Source organism: Salvia splendens, chromosome 5 (genome assembly GCF_004379255.2).
Source record: "Salvia splendens isolate huo1 chromosome 5, SspV2, whole genome shotgun sequence".
Taxonomy (NCBI): Eukaryota; Viridiplantae; Streptophyta; class Magnoliopsida; order Lamiales; family Lamiaceae; genus Salvia; species Salvia splendens.
The window spans coordinates 27,221,152-27,234,422 of NC_056036.1; the positions used below are offsets into that span (position 1 = coordinate 27,221,152).

The window sequence follows — 13,271 nt, forward strand, 5'->3', positions numbered from 1 at the left end:
GAAAAAAAGAAATATTGGTGGAAGCAGGTAGGTGGAAAAAATGAAAAAAGCAGAGAGCAAAATCAAAGAAAGAGACGGGGAGCTTCGTGGTGGAGTAGTGGGAGGGGAAGACGGCGATTTGGCGAGGCTTTGACTTAAAGCACTTCTGGAAGAGAAATAAAGACCGGAAAATGAGAATGAAAACTTGACTAGGGAAAACCAGCTACCAGAATCAGCTAGTGGAGTACCCTCGCTTAACAGATCCGAAATCCAATGAAAATAAGGTAAGATCATTATTTTATTTCCTAACACTAATTTTGATCCACGGGATGCATGGATTTTGACCTTTTTATCCTGATTGAATGATACTAATTATTGTTAATCATGGCCTAGGGCCAACGTGTTTTGATTTTTAAGTTTTCTGATTGCATTTCTCTTCATGTCAGAGTGTGTATGCTGAACGCTGCAAAGGAACTAGATGGATAATGTCAGCTTGCTATCCAATTTTTTTCTTATTCATGAAATTAAGAGGTGAAGAAAAGAGAAACATAACGTTTACTACCAAAGTTTCAAATTTTGTTACGTCTCTGACTTGTATTTATTTTTTAAATAGGTACAAGGACTATTGGAGTGATCAGCAATGTATATCAATCATCAGTATGAATCTAACTGGAAAAAGTCTAGCAATCAAGATAACAAGTATAGTTCTGTCTAAGACTGTCCCTGAAAGGTGCCACAAATATTGCTTCCTTCACATTGTGAAATTATTGCAAATTCAATTTATAGACAACTAAATAGAGCCCCCTGGTATCTACACAGACCATAGTGCCGTTGTTTTGAAGGCTGATAGTGCTACTGATAAGGCAGAATGGATAAATACACTAAGAAATATCATCAGTTCAAAAGGAGGACAAGAGAAGGGTGAATCTAGCCCTCCATTGCGCCAAAGTCTTTCCATGATTTTCCTGTAAGTTCATTAGCTTCCAAGCACTGCCAAATTTTTCCAACATTTATGTCCTTCTAAGTTCATTAACTTTATGCACATAATAAGTCCTTAAAGTTGTTCTTATTGCCGTTAAATTTGTCCGTCGCTTGATTTATAAAATCTAAATGTTTGGCTTGTTTTATTTTCTTTCCGTTTGTAAATTAAAATTTTGGTTGATGTTCTTCTATGCTCATTTACTCCTTGTGTCCTTAGAAATATTCCAGACTTGAAGCTTCATGAATTTGTTTTTTTATAATTGTTTCAGGATAGGTTGGTATTTGTATGCTAAAACTTTCTCTTTAATATGGTTATTACTGACAATCTGACAGAGGTATGGATGCCCAAGTTGCATACGGTTTCCACCATTTACGCAATGAAAGACCTTACCTTGCACAAGGTCCCATTTCAAATAAGGTAAGATCATTCTTTTGTTTCCTAACACTGACTTTCATCCACGGGATGAGCCTGCATGTATTATAGTTTTCCTTATTCACACACCACACCTATACGTACGGACATGTAGTAGTCACCATACCATCGTCCCTCGATCTTTATCGTTCCAACGTCCTCATGATTTTCAGTGATTGGTTTTGTTGAGAACCTGCTTATTCCAAACTTGATCTTTATAGATTTTTAATAGTTTCAATTCTTATGCAAGACTTTCATTGATTTTGGCGTCTTCAATATGATATGTATTTTTGGCATTGTGTAACTATCCATTAGATTTTTATCTTAAGTTACTTAAGTTTTTATTAGCAAATATTTAGCCAAATGTAGGTTGTGTTATTGTATTAAAATTGCATGCATAACCCTTCTCTAATAAATTGAAAATGCAAGGTAGAGAATTGTATGTGCTAGTAGACAGATAATTCATAGAAGTAGCTTATCTAGTTTTATGTACATTCACTCAGATTTCTTATGAAGCTCTTACCTTTCTCCCAGCAGGACTTCTGTAATCAGGCAACACTAGGGCAGAATGTGTAGAAAGAAACATGGAAGGGTTGGAATAAGGGTTGGAAAAGAAGAAAAAAAACAAAAAAACAAGGAAAAAAAAAGAGGAAGCAGATATGTGGAAAAAAAAGAGGAAAAATCAGTGGAACAAATGTAGAAATAAAACAGAAAAAGAAGACAAAAAAAGGAAGGTGATATGTGAAAAAATGAAAAATTGGGTTGGAACAGATCTAGAAAAAGAAAAAATCTAGAGAGCTGAATCCAAAGAAAGAGACGGGGAGCTTCGTGATGGAGTAGTGGGAGGGGGTAGACGACGAATTGGCGAGGCTTTTAATCGAAGCACTTTTGGAAGAGAAATCAAGATCGGAAAAATGAGAATGCATTACTTTACTAGGAAAACCAGCTAGGGGAGTGCCCTCACTTAACAGATCCGAAATCGCATGAAAATAAGGCTGCCAAATCTCTTTAGGGTTGTTGTCTCATGAAGCTTCTTCCCGGTACCTACAGCCCGGAGTGCTGTGTTTTGCCGGATTTCTTATGAAGCACTAATCTTTCTCCCTGCATGCAAGATTTTTATTAAAGAGGAGATACGAAAACTACGGCTGAAGCTGCGGATGTTCGTGTTGAATGGAAAACAGGACGAGGATTTGGACCAGGCTTCAACTTGAAGCACTTCTAGAAGAGAAGAAATAAAGACCAGAAAATGAGAATGCTAACTTGACTAGGGATAACCAGCTATCAGAATCAGTGTGGAGTACCCTCGCTTAACATATCTGAAATCGCATGAAAATAAGGCTGCCAAAAGGAGGTCAAGTGAAGGGTGAATCCTAGCAAGTGAAGGGTGAATCCTAACATTGCCAATTTGTCAATACTTATGTCCTTAAAGCTGATCTAATTGCCATGAAATTTTGTCAACCGCTGATTTTAAATTCTTAATGTTTGGCTCGTTTGATGTATATCAGGATTTTGTTAAAGAGGAGTACGAAAACTATGGCTGGAGCTGCGGATGGTTCATGTTGAATGGATAAACAGTTCAAGTGAGTTCCTTGACTTGCCCAACTACCAGTGTTATCAATCTCGTATGGCGGTTCGCCTAAAAACCGCCACAGGGATATGGCGTATTAGTATTGGCGTATTAGTATGGCGGATATGGTGTCAATAATTAAATAAATAAAATAATACTTATTATTTATAACATAATTCAAAAATTGGAAAATAACAAAAATATAACATCTAAACTCTTAAAACATTAATAAATCTTAAGCTAAATCTCTCTTTTTATCGTAAGTTTCCCCTTACAGACAATCGACAGATACTATATGGGATGAAGGTATGGATGCCCAAGTGGCATACCGGTTTTCCACAATTACGCTATGAAAAACTTACCTTGCCCACAAGTGTCCATTTTCAAATAGGTAAGACATTTTTTGTTTCCTAACACTGATTTTGATCCACGGGATGCAGCTGCCATGTATTATAGTTTCCCTTATTCACACACCACACTATACGTACGGACATGTAGTAGTCACCATACAATCGTCCCTCGATCTTATCGTTCCAACGTCCTCATGATTTTCAGTGATTGGTTTTGTTGAGAACCTGTTTATTCCAAACTTGATCTTTATCGATTTTAATAGTTTCAATTCTTATGCAAGACTTTCATTGATTTTGGCGTCTTCAATATGATATGTATTTTGGCATTGTGTAACTATCCATTAGATTTTTATCTTAAGTTACTTAAGTTTTTATTAGCAAATATTTAGCCAAATGTAGGGTTTGTTATTGTATTAAAATTGCATGCATAACCTTCTCTAATAAATTGAAAATGCAAGGTAGAGAATTGTATGTGCTAGTAGAGAGAGAATTCATAGAAGTAGCTTATCTAGTTTTATGTACATACACTCAGATTTCTTATGAAGCTCTTACCTTTCTCCCAGCAGGACTTTTGTAATCAGGCAACACTAGGGCAGAATGTGTAGAAAGAAACATGGAAGGGTTGGAAAAGAAGGAAAAAAACAGAAAAACCAAGAAAAAAAGAGGAAGCAGATATGTGAAAAAAAAAAAAAAAAAAGAAAAATTGGTGGAAGCAGATTGGTGAAAAAAAAGAAAAAAAATAGAGAGCAAAATCAAAGAAAGAGACGGGGAGCTTCGTGGTGGAGTAGTGGGAGGGGAAGATGGCGATTTGGTGAGGCTTTGACTTAAAGCACTTCTGGAAGACAAATCAAGACCGGAAAATGAGAATGAAAACTTGACTAGGGAAAAACAGCTACCAGAATCAGCTAGTGGAGTACCCTCGCTTAACAGATCCGAAATCCAATGAAAATAAGGTAAGATCATTCTTTTATTTCCTAACACTGATTTTGATCCACAGGATGCATGTATTTTGACCTTTTTATTCTGACTGAATGATACTAATTATTGTTAATCATGGCCTAGCGCCAACGTTTTTTGATTTTTAAGTTTTCTGAAGGCATTTCTCTTCATGCCAGAGTGTGTATGTTGAACGCTGCAAAGGAACTAGATGGATCATGTCAGCTTGCTATCCAATTTTTTTCTTATTCATGAAATTAAGAGGTGAAGAAAAGAGAAACAGAACGTTTTCTGCCAAAGTGTCAAATTTTGTTATGTGTCTGACTTGTATTTATTTTTTAAATAGGTACAAGGACTATTGGAGTGATCAGCAAAGTATATCAATCATCAGTATGAATCTAACTGGAAAAAGTCTAGTAATCAAGATAACAAGTATAGTTCTGTCTAAGACTGTCCCTGAAAGGTGCCACGAATATTGATTCCTTCACATTGTGAAATTATTGCAAATTCAATTTTTAGACAACTAAATATAGCCCCCTGGTATCTACACAGACCATAGTGCCGTTGTTTTGAAGGCTGAAAGTGCTACTGACAAAGCAGAATGGATAAATACAGTAAGAAATATCATCAGCTCAAAAGGAGGTCTTGTGAAGGGTGAATCTGGCCCTCTATTGCGCCGAAGTCTTTCCGATTGTTCTCTTGTAAGTTCATTAGCTTCCAAGCGCTGCCAAATTTTTCCAACATTTATGTCCTTATAAGTTTAATAACTTTATGGACATAATAAGTCCTTAAAGTTGTTCTATTGGCCGTTAAATTTGTCAGCCTCTTGATTTATACAATCTAAATGTTTGGCTTGTTTAGGTTTCTTTCCGTTTGTGAATTAGAATTTTGGTTGAGGTGCTTCTATGCTCATTTACTACTTGTGTCCTTTGAAATATTCCAGACATAAAGGCCTCATGAATTGTGTTGTATAATTATTTCAGCAGATGTTTGTAATTTGTATGTTAAAAACTTCTCATTTAAAATATGTTTATCACATACAATCTGACAAGATATCTATATGAGATGAAGGTAATTGGAATGCCCAAGTTGCATTACGTGTTTCCTCCAGCCATTTATCGCAACTGAAAGACCTTACCCTGTGCACAAGTTCCTATTTAAATAAAAAAATAAAGGTAAGATTCATTCTTTTTTTTCCTAACACTGATTTTGATTCCACGGGATGCAGCCTGCATGTATTACTAGTTTCCCTTATTCACACACCACACCTAGACGTACGGTACCATCGTAGTAGTCCCCATAACCAATCGGCCCTCGATCTTTATCGTTCCAACGTCCGCATGGTTTTCAGTGATTGGTTTTGTTGAGCGAACCTAGCTTATTCCAAGCTTGATCTTTATCGATTTTAATAGTTTCAATTCTTATGCAAGACTTTCATTGATTTGGCATCTTCAATTGATATGTATTTTGGCATTGTGTAACTATCCATTAGATTTTATCTTAAGTTACTTAAGTTTTTATTAGCAAAATATTTAGCCAAATGTAGGGTTGTGTTATTGTATTAAAAATTGCATGCATAACCCTTCTCTATAAATTGAAAATGCAAGGTAGAGAATTGTATGTGCTAGTAGACAGATAATTCATAGAAGTAGCTTATCTAGTTTATGTACATACACTCAGATTTCTTATAAGCTCTTATCTTTCTCCCAGCAGGACTTTTGTAATAAGGCAACACTAGGGCAGAATGTGTAGAAAGAAACATGGAAGGGTTGGAATAAGGGTTGGAAAAGAAGAAAAAAAACAGAAAAACCAAGAAAAAAAAAGAGGAAGCAGATATGTGAAAAAAAAGAAAAAAAAAAGAAAATGGTGGAAGCAGATAGGTGCAAAAAAAGCCAAAAAAACAGAGAGCAAAATCAAAGAAAGAGGACGGTGAGCTTCGTGGTGCAGTAGTGGGAGGGGGAAGACGGCGATTTGGCGAGGCTTCGACTTAAAGCACTTTTGGAAGACAAATCAAGACCGGAAAATGAGAATGAAAACTGACTAGGGAAAACCAGCTACCAGAATCAGCTAGTGGAGTACCCTCGCTTAACAGATCCGAAATCCAATGAAAATAAGGTAAGATCATTCTTTTATTTCCTAACACTGATTTGATTCCCTGGGATGCATGAAGTTTTGACCTTTTATTCTGACCGAATGATACTAATTATTGTTAATCATGGCCTATGGGCCAACGTTTTTTGATTTTAAGTTTTCTGAGGGCATTTCTCTTCATGTCAGAGTGTGTATGCTGAACGCTGCAAAGGAACAGAATGGATAATGTCAGCTTGCTATCCAATTTTTTTTCTTATTCAGAAATTAAGAGGTGAAGAAAAGAGACACAGAAACGTTTTCTGGCCAAAGTGTCAAATTTTGTTACGTCGTCTGGACTTGTATTTATTTTTAAATTAGGTACAAGGACTATTGGAGTGAGTCAGCAAAAGTATATCATCCATAGTATGAATCTAACTGAAAAAGTCTAGTAATCATGATAACAAGTATAGTTCTGTCTAAGACCTGTCCCTGAAAGGTGCCACGAATATTGATTCCTTCACATTGTGAAATTATTGCAAATTCATTTTTAGACAACTAAATAGAGCCCCCTGGTATCTAACACAACCATAAGCTGCCGTTGTCTTGAAGGCTGAAAGTGCTACTGACAAGGCAGAATGGATAAATACAGTAAGAAATATCATCAGCTCAAAAGGAGGTCTTGTGAAGGGTGAATCTGGCCATTCTATTGCGCCGAAGTCTTTCCGATTGTTCTCTTGTAAGTTCATTAGCTTCCAAGCGCTGCCAAATTTTTCCAACATTTATGTCCTCATAAGTTAAATAACGTTATGGACATAATAAGTCCTTAAAGTTGTTCTTATTGCCGTTAATTTGTCAGCCTCTTGATTTATAAAATCTAAATGTTGGCTTGTTTATGTGTCTTTTCGTTGTGAATTAGAATTTTGGTTGAGGTGCTTCTATGCTCATTTACTACTTGTGTCCTTTGAAATATTCCAGACATGAAGCCTCATGAATTTATGTTTTATAATTATTTCAGCATAGGTTTGTATTTGTATGCTAACTTTCTCTTTAATATGTTTACCACATACAATCTGACAAGATACTATATGAGATGAAGGGTATGGATGCCCAAGTTGCATACGGTTTCCACCATTTACGCAATGAAAGTCCTTACCTTGCACAAGGTCCCTATTTTAAATAAGGTAAGATCATTCTTTTGTTTCCTAACACTGATTTGATCACGGATGCAGCCTGCATGTATTATAGTTTCCCTTATTCACACACCACACCTATACGTACGGACATGTAGTAGTCACCATACCAATCGTCCCTCGATCTTTATCGTTCCAACGTCCTCATGATTTTCAGTGATTGGTTTTGGTTGAGAACCTGCTTATTCCAAAGCTTGATCTTTATCGATTTTAATATTTTCAATTCTTATGCAAGACATTTCATTGATTTTGGCGTCTTCAATATGATATCTATTTTTGGCATTGTGTAACTATCCATTAGATTTTAATCTTAAGTTACTTGAGTTTTTATTAGCAAATATTTAGCCAAATGTAGGTTGTGTTATTGTATTAAAAATTAGCATGCATAACCCTTCTCTAATAAATTGAAAATGCAAGGTAGAGAATTGTATGTGCTAGTAGACAGATAATTCATAGAAGTAGCTTATCTAGTTTTATGTACATAGCACTCAGATTTCTTATGAAGCTCTTATCTTTCTCCCAGCAGGACTTTGTAATCAGGCAACACTAGGGGCAGAATGTGTAGAACAAACATGGAAGGGTTGGAATAAGGGGTTGAAAAGAACGAAAAAAACAGAAAAAACCAAGAAAAAAAAGAGGAAGGCAGATATGTGAAAAAAAAAAAAAAGAAAAATTGTGGAAGCAGATAGGTGGAAAAAAGAAAAAAACAGAGAGCAAAATCAAAGAAAGGGACGGGGAGCTTCGTGGTGGAGTAGTGGGAGGGGAAGACGGCGATTTGGCGAGGCTTTGACTTAAAGCACTTCTGGAAGACATATCTAGTCCGGAAAATGAGAATGAAAACATGACTAGGGAAAACCAGCTACCCAGAATCAGCTAGTGGAGTACCCTCGCTTAACAGATCCGAAATCCAATGAAAAATAAGGTAAGATCATTCTTTTATTTCCTAACACTGATTTTGATCCACGGGATGCATAGTTGACCTTTTATTCTGACTGAATGATACTAATTATTGTTAATCATGGCCTAGGGCCAACGTTTTTTGATTTTTAAGTTTTCTATGGCATTTCTATTCATGCCAGAGTGTGTATGCTGAACGCTGCAAAGGAACTATATGGATAATGTCAGCTTGCTATCCAATTTTTTCTTATTCATGAAATTAAGAGGTGAAGAAAAGAGAAACAGAACGTTTTCTGCCAAGTGTCAAATTTTGTTACGTCTCTGACCTGTATTTATTTTTAATAGGTACAAGACTATTGGAGTGATCAGCAAAGTATATCAATCATCAGTATGAATATAACTGGAAAAAGTCTAGTAATCAAGATAACAAGTATAGTTCTGTCTAAGACTGTCCCTGAAAGGTGCCACGAATATTGCTTCCTTCACATTGTGAAATTATTGCAAATTCATTTATAGACAACTAAATAGAGCCCCCTGGTATCTATACAGACCATACGTGCCGTTGTTTTGAAGGCTGAAAGTGCTACTGACAAGGCAGAATGGATAAATACAGTAAGAAATATCATCAGCTAAAAAGGAGGTCAAGTGAAGGGTGAATCTGGCCCTCCATTGCGCCGAAGTCTTTCCTGATTGTTCTCTTGTAAGTTCATTAGCTTCCAGGCACTGCCAAATTTTTCCAACATTTATGTCCTTATAAGTTAAATAACTTTATGGACATAATAAGTCCTTAAGTTGTTTTTATTGCCGTTAAATTTGTCAGCCTCTTGATTATAAAATCTAAATGTTTGGCTTGTTTAGGTTTCTTTTCGTTTGTGAATTAGAATTTTGGTTGAGGTGCTTCTATGCTCATTTACTCCTTGTGTCCTTAGAAATATTCCAGACATGACGCCTCATGAATTTGTGTTTTATAATTATTTCAGCATAGGTTTGTATTTATATGCTAAACTTTCTCTTTAATATGTTTATCACATACAATCTGACAAGATACTATATGAGATGAAGGTATGGATGCCCAGTTGCATACGGTTTCCACCATTTACGCAATGAAAAGACCTTACCTTACACAAGGTCCCACTTCAAATAAGGTAAGATCATTCTTTTGTTTCCTAACACTGATTTTTGATCCACGGGATGCAGCCTGCATGTATTATAGTTTCCCTTATTCACACACCACACCTATACGTACGGACATGTAGTAGTCACCATACCATCGTCCCTCGATCTTTATCGTTCCAACGTCCTCATGATTTTCAGTGATTGGTTTTTGTTGAGAACCTGCTTATTCCAAGCTTAGATCTTTATCGATTTTAATTAGTTTTCAATTCTTATGCAAGACTCTCATTGATTTTGGCGTCTTTCAATATGATATGTATTTTTGGCATTGTGTAACTATCCATTAGATTTTTATCTTAAGTTACTTTGAGTTTTTTTTAGCAAATATTTAGCCAAATGTAGGTTGTGTTATTGTATTAAAATTGCATGCATAACCCTTCTCTAATAAATTGAAAATGCAAGGTAGAGAATTGTATGTGCTAGTAGACAGATAATTCATAGAAGTAGCTTATCTAGTTTTATGTACATACACTCAGATTTCTTATGAAGCTCTTACCTTTCTCCCAGCAGGACTTTTGTAATCAGGGCAACACTAGTGGCAGAAATGTGTAGAAAGAAACATGGAAGGGTTGGAATAAGGGTTGGAAAAGAAGAAAAAAAACAGAAAACCAAGAAAAAAAAGAGGAAGCAGATATGTGAAAAAAAAAGAAAAACAAAAGAAAAATTGGGTTGGAAAAAAAGAAAAAAAACAGAGAGCAAATCAAAGAAAGGGACGGGGAGCTTCGTGGTGGAGTAGTGGGAGGGGGAAGACGGCGATTTGGCGAGGGCTTTGACTTAAAGCACTTCTGGAAGACAAATCAAGACCGAAAAATGAGAATGAAAACATGACTAGGGAAAACCAGCTAACAGAATCAGCTAGTGAGAGTACCCTCGCTTAACAGATCCGAAATCCAATGAAAATAAAGGTAAGATCATTCTTTTATTTTCCTAACACTGATTTTGATCCACGGGATGCATGGATTTGACCTTTTTATTCTGACTGAATGATACTAATTATTGTTAATCATGGCCTAGGGCCAACGTTTTTTTGATTTTTAAGTTTTCTGATGGCATTTCTCTTCATGCCAGAGTGTGTATGCTGAACGCTGCAAAGGAACTAGATGGATAATGTCAGCTTGCTATCCAATTTTTTTCTTATTCATGAAATTAAGAGGTGAAGAAAAGAGAAACATAACGTTTTCTGCCAAGTGTCAAATTTTGTTACGTCTCTGACCTGTATTTATTTTTTAAATAGGTACAAGGACTATTGGAGTGATCAGCAAAGTATATCAATCATCAATATGAATCTAACTGGAAAAAGTCTAGTAATCAAGATAACAAGTATAGTTCTGTCTAAGACTGTCCCTGAAAGGTGCCACGAATATTGCTTCCTTCACATTGTGAAATTATTGCAAATTCAATTATAGATAACTAAATAGAGCCCCCTGGTATCTATACAGACCATACTGCCGTTGTTTTGAAGGCTGAAAGTGCTACTGACAAGGCAGAAGGATAAATACAGTAAGAAATATCATCAGCTCAAAAGGAGGTCAAGTGAAGGGTGAATCTGGCCCTTCATTGCGCCGAAGTCTTTCCGATTGTTCTCTTGTAAGTTCATTAGCTTCCAAGCACTGCCAAATTTTTTCCAACATTTATGTCCTTCTAAGTTTAATAACTTTATGGACATAATAAGTCCTTAAAGTTGATCTTATTGCCGTTACATTTGTCAGCCTCTTGATTTATAAATCTAAATGTTTGGCTGTTTAGGTTTCTTTCCGTTGTGAATTAGAATTTTGGTTGAGGTGCTTCTATGCTCATTTACTACTTGTGTCCTTTGAAATATTCCAGACATGAAGCCTCATGAATTTGTGTTTTATAATTATTTCAGCATAGGTTTGTATTTATATGCTAAACTTTCTCTTTAATATGTTTATCACATACAATCTGACAAGATACTATATGAGATGAAGGTATGGATGCCCAAGTTGCATACGGTTTCCACCATTTACGCAATGAAAGACCTTACCTTACACAAGGTCCCACTTCAAATAAGGTAAGATCATTCTTTTGTTTCCTAACACTGATTTTGATCCACGGGATGCAGCCTGCATGTATTATAGTTTCCCTTATTCACACACCACACCTATACGTACGGACATGTAGTAGTCACCATACCATCGTCCCTCGATCTTTATCGTTCCAACGTCCTCATGATTTTCAGTGATTGGTTTTGTTGAGAACCTGCTTATTCCAAGCTTGATCTTTATCGATTTTAATAGTTTTCAATTCTTATGCAAGACTCTCATTGATTTTGGCGTCTTCAATATGATATGTATTTTTGGCATTGTGTAACTATCCATTAGATTTTTATCTTAACTTACTTAAGTTTTTATTAGCAAATATTTAGCCAAATGTAGGTTGTGTTATTGTATTAAAATTGCATGCATAACCCTTCTCTAATAAATTGAAAATGCAAGGTAGAGAATTGTATGTGCTAGTAGACAGATAATTCATAGAAGTAGCTTATCTAGTTTTATGTACATACACTCAGATTTCTTATTAAGCTCTTATCTTTCTCCCAGCAGGACTTTTGTAATCAGGCAACACTAGGGCAGAATGTGTAGAAAGAAACATGGAAGGGTTGGAATAAGGGTTGGAAAAGAAGAAAAAAAAACAGAAAAACCAAGAAAAAAAAGAGGAAGCAGATATGTGAAAAAAAAAGAAAAAAAAAGAAAAATTGGTGGAATCAGATAGGTGGAAAAAAAGAAAAAAAACAGAGAGCAAAATCAAAGAAAGGGACGGGGAGCTTCGTGGTGGAGTAGTGGGGAGGGGAAGACGGCAATTTGGTGAGGCTTTGACTTAAAGCACTTCTGGAAGACAAATCCAGTCCGGAAAATGAGAATGAAAACATGACTAGGGAAAACCAGCTACCAGAATCAGCTAGTGGAGTACCCTCGCTTAACAGATCCGAAATCCAATGAAAATAAGGTAAGATCATTCTTTTATTTCCTAACACTGATTTTGATCCACGGGATGCATGGATTTGACCTTTTTATTCTGACTGAATGATACTAATTATTGTTAATCATGGCCTAGGGCCAACGTTTTTTGATTTTTAAGTTTTCTGATGGCATTTCTCTTCATGCCAGAGTGTGTATGCTGAACGCTGCAAAGGAACTAGATGGATAATGTCAGCTTGCTATCCAATTTTTTTCTTATTCATGAGGTGAAGAAAAGAGAAACAGAACGTTTTCTGCCAAAGTGTCAAATTTTGTTACGTCTCTGACCTGTATTTATTTTTTAAATAGGTACAAGGACTATTGGAGTGATCAGCAAAGTATATCAATCATCAGTATGAATCTAACTGGAAAAAGTCTAGTAATCAAGATAACAAGTATAGTTCTGTCTAAGACTGTCCCTGAAAGGTGCCACGAATATTGCTTCCTTCACATTGTGAAATTATTGCAAATTCAATTTATAGATAACTAAATAGAGCCCCCTGGTATCTATACAGACCATACTGCCGTTGTTTTGAAGGCTGAAAGTGCTACTGACAAGGCAGAAGGATAAATACAGTAAGAAATATCATCCGCTCAAAAGGAGGTCAAGTGAAGGGTGAATCTGGCCCTTCATTGCGCCGAAGTCTTTCCGATTGTTCTCTTGTAAGTTCATTAGCTTCCAAGCGCTGCCAAATTTTTCCAACATTTATGTCCTTATAAGTTTAATAACTTTATGGA

At 35.9% G+C, this 13,271-nt stretch overlaps 1 long non-coding RNA gene across 48 annotated transcripts in view; it reads left to right on the forward strand.

Annotated features, from left to right (window-relative positions):
- Positions 1–39: 39 nt before the first annotated feature.
- The window catches only part of LOC121805251, an 87,111-nt gene continuing 73,879 nt past the window's right edge, over positions 40–13,271 (forward strand). For 27 of the 48 annotated variants that reach the window (XR_006051355.1, XR_006051382.1, XR_006051375.1 and 24 more), the window contains exons 1-4: positions 3,935–4,242; positions 4,405–4,489; positions 4,572–4,688; positions 4,778–4,926. This is a non-coding gene — a long non-coding RNA (uncharacterized LOC121805251). Of the gene's footprint in view, positions 264–425; positions 511–3,934; positions 4,243–4,404; positions 4,490–4,571; positions 4,689–4,777; positions 4,927–6,282; positions 6,341–8,564; positions 8,649–12,364; positions 12,523–12,683; positions 12,761–12,842; positions 12,960–13,048; positions 13,197–13,271 lie in introns of those variants that run through there. The other 21 variants (XR_006051364.1, XR_006051368.1, XR_006051369.1 and 18 more) reach the window with 7 other exon arrangements.